General features: G+C 36.5%; 1 pseudogene; it reads left to right on the top strand.

Moving 5' to 3' along the window:
• The first annotated feature begins 1987 nt into the window (after window positions 1-1987).
• On the top strand, window positions 1988-6926 carry LOC115272567 (annotated as a pseudogene).
• The last annotated feature ends 779 nt before the right edge of the window (window positions 6927-7705 follow it).

Raw genomic sequence — 7705 nt, 5'->3', positions numbered from 1 at the left:
AGTGTAGAAATGATGTGGTATGGAAAGTGAAAGCAGTCTTGATAAAGTAACTATTGTTTGATAAATGACCTAAGCTGTTTTGTCTATGTGAGCAATCTATTTCTCTCAAATAATTTCCATTTGCCCAAAGAAGCAAATTGATTATTTGCATACATTTATTTTCAGGAATTTCCTAAAGCAAAGTATGGGTTTATTTGCTGTTTTACATCTTTAATTCCTTGTGCAAAAATGTTCCTGAACAAATAAGAGAGTTGACAGGAGCATTCCCAATTCACAGTCTGGATATGCTCTGTGTCAGTTCTGTTCTGGTTGCCATTTCACAAATAGGAATAGTAGGAATTTTTACGTTTAGTAAACCTGGAGTTAGATGGTGTATGTTACCTACTATTCTGAGATTCTACATACTTTTAGTTATTCTCAAAAGCTCCTGAGAGGTTAAATTTATTGATGATTTTCATAATGCCACTTCATATAGTCATTGCTCACAGCTGTATCTCAAGAATAGAGATATAGTCGTTAATACATTAATACACAAAGTTGATATTCAATACGTAATTTTAATAAATTGTATATTGTTGGATCTGTCAATACTAATGTAACATTTATTTAATGCTCTTCTCTGTGCTGGGCTTTCATATATCTGATAAATCAACGGAGAATAAAAAATAAATATTGTTCTTTGCAGAGGTGACTGAACTTTCAATTTGAATACCTCATCTAAGAATCTGTCCTCACATTTTAGGAATCATTTACACAAGACCTTTGGTTCCTAGTTCCACATTTAACTTAAACTTTTTTGGGGTGCCTGGGTGGCTCAGTCAGTTAAGCGTCCGACTTCAGCTCAGGTCATGATCTCATGGTTTGTGGGTTCAAGCCCCGCATCGGGCTCTGTGCTGACAGCTCAGAGCCTGGAGCCTGTCTTCAGATTCTGTGTCTCCCTCCCTCAATGACCCTCCCCTGGTCGCATGCGCTCTCTCTCTCTCTCTCTATCTCTCTCTCAAAAAAAAAATTTAACTTACACTTTTTCTCAAAGGTCATATATCTTTACAACTTTGAGTTGAAAGGAAATTGCTTATTTTATTTTAGTCTAAGTCACACACAAAAAGTTAATGAGTTAAGGGTTATGAACTGTATTGTATATTTCAATATGCTTATCTTTAAATTTAAAAAATGATAAAAACATCCAGGAAAATGGTGAGCTACTTTGGATAATAAATCTTTCTCAGCGGTATTTTATTTTACATACATTAGTGGCCTCAATTCACCGCATTATTATGAATACAGAAAGCCTCAGGATGAGAAGAATCAGTGGAGATAGCTGGTCAACCAACATTTGCATTTAAGTGATTTCCATTATGACTGCTTTTTCTCCATAGAAGGGAGAATAAATGCTTTTCATCAGAGAAAAGTTACTTTACCAATACAAGTAAGGCTTATACAAATTATAACGTTGATGTTATTTTGAAGTATATATATTTTTAAAATTTTTAATGTTTTTATTATTGAAAGACAGAGAGAGACACAGGATGAGCCAGGGAGGGACAGAGAGAGGGAGAGACACAGAATCTGAAACAGGTTCCACTTTCTGAGCTGTCAGCACAGAGCCCAATGAGGGGCTCAAACACACAAACCCTGAGATCATGACCTCAGATGACGGTAGACACTTAACCAACTGAGCCACCCAGGCACCCGTGAGTATATTTTGATAAAGGAAGCACATGCTGGGAACCATGAATTGCCTTTGAATCCTAGATTGGCTACATATTAGTTGTCTGACAAGGGGGTCAATAAGTAAATTTATTTGAATTTCAGTTTCTTCAAAGATAACATGATTTGCTAATTGAAGTGAGGAGAATATATGATGTTTTATATGAAAAAGTAAATAATAAAACACACCTAAAAGTGTTTTTAAGTTCCCAAGCATGATTCATCATAGGGAGGGTCTACTACTATCCCCATGATATATCCTAGCTGAATTTGTGGAAGTATGGTCACTCCTGTGAATGCCATTGAATCTGTGGGTCTGCTAGCCTGAAAGTCCATATTTTTATGTGAAACTACATGACAAAAAATGCCTTTGACATGCAGTTATGTGTAAGGTGCATGGTGTGTGTAGGGGAACAGTGTGGGATGATGATAGGAAAGGTAATCTAAATTTATGATTTCAGAATTCCAAGGTAATTTCTACATATATTCAATAGGGCTTCACTCTGAAAACATACAGTGTAAATGGAACAATAGTATAATTCAAACAGATGCCTGTGAAGCCACTAACTTTTGAGAAAATTCAAAATATATTGTAGAAGACATTAACACTCTCAAAATGTAGATAATACATTTTAAAAAATTGACAGCAGAGTTAAATGAGATGATAACAAGACTTAATGAGTGACTTGTAAAAAAATTTTTAATGTTTTATTTATTTTTGAGAGAGGGAGAGACAGAGTACACATGGAGAAGGGCAGAGAGAAAGGGAGACACAGAATCTGAAGCAGATTCCAAGCTCTGAACTCGTGGAACAGAGCCTGATGCGGGGCTTGAACTCACAAACCATGAGATCATGACCTGAACTGAAGTCAGATGCTTAACTGACTGAACCACCCAGGTACCCCAAGATTTAATGAATGATTTTCAATTTACCTGATGCAAAAAAAGCACCCAGTACTTGGGTTCTTTGTGGAGTTTTCCTTGGAAACAATGAAGAATGGTCTTTAAATTAAGAAGAATGGGACCTGGTGGCTCAGTCGATTAACCGTGAGAGTCTTGATTATGGCTCAAGTCATGATCTCACGTTTCATGGGTTCAAGCCCCACATTAGGCTTTATGCTGACAATGTGGAGCCTGCTTTGGATTCTCTCCCTCCCTTTCTCTCTGCACTTGTCATGTGTGCACTGTCTCTCTCTTTCTCAAAATAAATTAAAGTTTAAAAATAAATCAAGAAGAGACTAGGGCTTCCTAGGAGATTATATCCTCATGAGACAGCTGCATGAATAATAAAGACGCTTAAATCAGGTCATAAGGACTCTTGATTTTGGACATGGAAGAGAAAGCTGCCCCTGCAGGACTTTAACTAACACTCTGCCTTAAGATGTCAGGTAAGAGAGAAGATATTGTTTACTTGCATTTGGAAAAAAGGCTAAGAACAAAGTGATTGTGGATAAATTAGTGAGTAGAGATGCTCTAGCCTGTAATACAAGAAACTATAGGAATCTAGAGGTGTTTCTTTCTGTGAAAATATCCCTAATTTGTTTCCCTCAAGTACCTGAAACAGTTGGACAATGGCATTGAGCCAAAGAAAAGTGAGTGGGTTTGATGTACTCCTGAACTAGAGAAGCACACAACTACCCATGCCTGTGTTTACACGGACCATGAGATCCAGCTTCCTATCTAAACATAAACACCCTTTGAAACCAACAAGTATAGATTCTGGACTCTGAAAATGCTTTGCAAAACCCTTGCATAAGAAAAGGCATTGAGAATAAACATGGTACCAGACCCTTAATGTTGGTTGGTGCAGTGATTTGACTAAGCAGAATGAGCTTTATCCAACAAAGAGTGAGTTTTCTGGCCATTCTACCTCCATTCTCTATCCTTTACAAGAAAATTCAAGATTGAAAAAAGAAACTAGTAAAAGCTCTGAAGCTAATTCCAATTTTATTAGTTTTTAAAGATAATGCACAGAAATTTAGTGAATTTCTTGTTAGTATTTCTAAAAGTCTCATCCAAATTGACGTGGATTGAGATTTTGATAAATTCACTAACCTGTCGAATGGAAGCAGAGACAAGTGGGCTGTATCCTCCAGCTTCTTATCCTCAACGCCTAGTTAGGTAGTCAGACTTTATAGAAACACTTTTATAAAAAACCATTATAATTTTCTTTGAGAATCTTAATCTGACCAAAGATTAGACTTAAGGGAGAGTTCAAATAGGAACAGCTGGGAAATACTCAGGCCACCACAGCTAAGGACCACCCAGGGAATGAAGATTTAGAAGTGCACATCTCTAACAAAGAGCCACAAATGATACCAAAGATGACATTGGAGAGTGAGGGTAGACGAAGGCCTGGGACAAGGCATACATGCAAATATTTGTAAGGCTTATTGTCATTGTGAGATGATTGCTATGATAGTTTCATAAAAACAGAATCTGGTGAGAGGCGGACTCAGAAAAATGTGTATTTTGCCGTCTGTGGGAAGGAGATTCAGTGTATCACAAGATTCAGTGTTTTATTTGGATAAATAAATTTTGGTAACAAAGACTACAAAAATAATGTCATCTCTGACATACTGTGCATTATAGTTGGATATTAAACAGGCTTCTCACTTCTTCAAAGAACTTACTAATTGTACTTTCTTAGATCTTTGTTATAATCTTAAAGCTGAGAGCCAGGCATATGGAGAAAAATAATTAATATTTATTAAATATTTGGATTAATAATAGCCATACTCACATTGAATTAAGTCAATAAAATAAGCATTGTATAACATTTTGTCATTAAACATTGTTATTAAAAATGTACTGTTTGCTTACACAAGTACCTAGTAACTATGCAAAATATCCTTAGATTTTTCTAGTTAAAATTCAAAATATTTAGCCCTATAATAAAAATACACTCCATGAACATGATTTAAAACAAGTTAAACAATCTGGGGGCACCTGGGTGGCTCAGTTGCTTCGACTTTGGCTCCGGTTTAGGTCATGATGTCACAGTGCATAAATTTAAGCCCTGTGTCAGGCTCTGTGCCATCACTCAGAGCCTGGAGCCGGCTTCAGATTCTGTGTCTCCCTCTCCCTCTGCCCCTTCCCCACTCATTCTCTGTTTCTCTCTGTCTCAATAGTAAATAAACATAAAAAAAGATTTAAAAAAACTAAACAAGGTGTTCAAGATTTTAGTATTTTTAAATATATAGAACTGAATTCCTTGTTTTGCTTCATGTCCAATTAAAAAAGCCAATACATTTACGTTCGACAATGAATTATCATGAAACAGTGCTATATAATCTATGGACTAAAGGTATACTTAAAATTTTTCAATCACCAAATACGTTCATAAATATAGCCAATGATGTTCACTAAAAATGAAATGAAAAATACATGCAAAATACAATAATAACCCTATTATTACACACTAATAATAACTAGCATTATTTAATTTAAAAAGCACAGATCTATTGTATCAATTAATGCAAAAATTTCTGAAGATTTATTTTACTTTATTAAAAAATTTTTTAATGCTTATATATTTTTGAGACAGAATGCGAGCTGGTGAGGGGCAGAGAGAGAGGGATGCACAGAACCTGAAGTAGGCTCAAGGCTCTGAGCTGTCAGCACAGAGACTGCTGTGAGGCTTGAACTCACAAACCAAGAGCTCATTACATGATCTGAGTCAAAGTCAGGCACTTAACTGACTGAACTACCCAGGTGCCCCTCTAAAGATTTATTTTAAGTTTCTGCACTTATCTCACTGGAGAAACAATAGGATATTAAAATATGCGCATGACCTACGGTTTAAGTAGCGTTGTCTAATACAGATCAAGGCAGAAGAAGACAGTAAGAAATACCCTGGAATGCTGTACCCCAGTAATTACAGTAACAAGTATGAATATGCATGGATTTATAAAAGAAATTTACTTGAAGCATATCATATACTTTGAATTATTAATTTATTTATAACAACATATCAGTTAAAGGACTTAGAAAACTAAATCCCAATGGTACATTTCTTTTCTAATTTTTCCTTCAAAAAGCTACAATATCTAGGGAATTTGGTTAAAAAAAACAGGTCTTGTTAGTCTGGAGGCTCAGATACTCTATATCTGGAAACAGCATTTAACCTCACATTAGATACTAATCAGAGTCAATTTAAAGTAAGATGTGTTATGAGTTGTCAAATGTTCAAGTAAAATTTTCACACTGTGACTGAGTCAATAAATTTTGTTCTAGGAAAGGCATGCAGCTCTGGCATCACCAATAGCACCACATCCAGTCTTCACCTTCGTGTTGACAGGCATACCTGGGCAGGAGGCTGTGCACATCTGGATCTCCATACCCTTCTATGCCATGTTCTTCATTACCTTGGTGGGCAACATGACCATCATTGCAGTTATCTGCAAGGAACAGACCCTCCATGTGCCAATGTATCTTTTCTTGGCCATGCTAGCTGCCTCTGATCTGGGTCTGTCCCTCTTTACTTTCCCCACAATGCTGGGCATCTTCTGGCTGGATGCTCGAGAGCTCCCCGTGGCTGCTTGCTTCACCCAAATGTTTTTCATTCACACCTTCCAGCATTTTGAGTCAGCTATCATACTGGCAATGGCCTTTGACCACTATGTGGCCATTTCTCATCCATTGCACTATTCATCCATTCTCACCAACAGTGTAATATCCAGGATAGGTTTGGCCATTATAGTGCAGACATTCGCTGTGCAGGTTCCTCTCCCCTTCCTTTTGAGGACACTGTGCTTCTGTCATGCCAATGTTCTGTCTCATTCCTACTGCCTGCATCCTGATATTGTAAAGCTCTCTTGTTCCAATAGCAGGGTCAACAGCATCTTTGGACTGTTTTTGGTGCTGTCCACTCTGGGATTTGATTTTCTCTTCATCCTCTTTTCATATGTCCTGATACTGAAAACATACTGAGCATTGCATCCTACAGTGGTCGTCTCAAGGCTCTCAATACCTGCATTTCCCATATCTGTGCTGTGCTTCTCTTTTTCACACCCATTATCTGCCTGTCTATATTGCACTGCTATGGCCCCAAACTTCCCTCACATATCTATGTGACCATGGCTAACATGCATTTTCTCATTCCTCCTGTGATGAACCGTATTGTTTATGTAGTAAAAACCAAACAGATATGAGATAAAATTCAGAAACTCTTCATCAAAAGAAGACCAGGAGAATCTCTAGTCACATTTATAACATAAATAAACACTGTCCTAAGAGAGAAGAATGCTTTATGAAAGCAAAGAGCCAGCTGATATTCTAAATGCCCACAAAGATTCTGTTTGACGGACTCTTCTGAATAATACAGTATATTGGTTTGGGTAACTTTTAAAACTGTTTCTATTCTACGATTTGTACAAATGTACCTTGGATAATAAAAATTATTCAGGAAATAAAAATCTGAAATAATGAATGTTTGCATTATTTCTTTGTCCAACAGTTCATATATTTTAGTCAGAAAAGATTATAGTCTTCAGTTCATCTTGGACAGAATGAATCTTTGACATGGTGTTAACTTTCTAGTGAAAACCTACTTTATCCTTGAAGTTTTGAGGAGCTGGAGATACATTATGAATTAAACAAAGGTCTTGCCTGCCTAGTGTTCTGTTTTCTTGATGATATTGTTGTTGAAGTAGGGAGTAACAGGAAAGAAGGAAACAGGTGAATATCTTATATAGGTATTGAAAAAACTATAAAATCATGAAATTTACAATACCAACAATCTCTACCTATATTGGACATACCAAATTTCTCTTGCTAGACTCATCATCATTTAGCAAAAGGTATAATGTTTAAATCCAGTATGTCAGTCAGTGGTAGTGTATTCTGTCTTTCAAGAATATTCACTCCTTGACTTCACTGCATCTAGAATTTAGGCTTGAGATGTTTAGTCCTAAATCCCTCACCTTCTCTCAGTCCATGATAGCCATTGTTTTATCACTGACTTTCATATTCACTATGAGCCACACATACTCCAGGA

The sequence above is a fragment of the Suricata suricatta genome, chromosome 11, assembly GCF_006229205.1.
Source record: "Suricata suricatta isolate VVHF042 chromosome 11, meerkat_22Aug2017_6uvM2_HiC, whole genome shotgun sequence".
Lineage (NCBI taxonomy): Eukaryota > Metazoa > Chordata > Mammalia > Carnivora > Herpestidae > Suricata > Suricata suricatta.
Note: the sequence above shows the minus strand (reverse complement) of the source record. Positions and strands in the feature narration are given on the sequence as shown.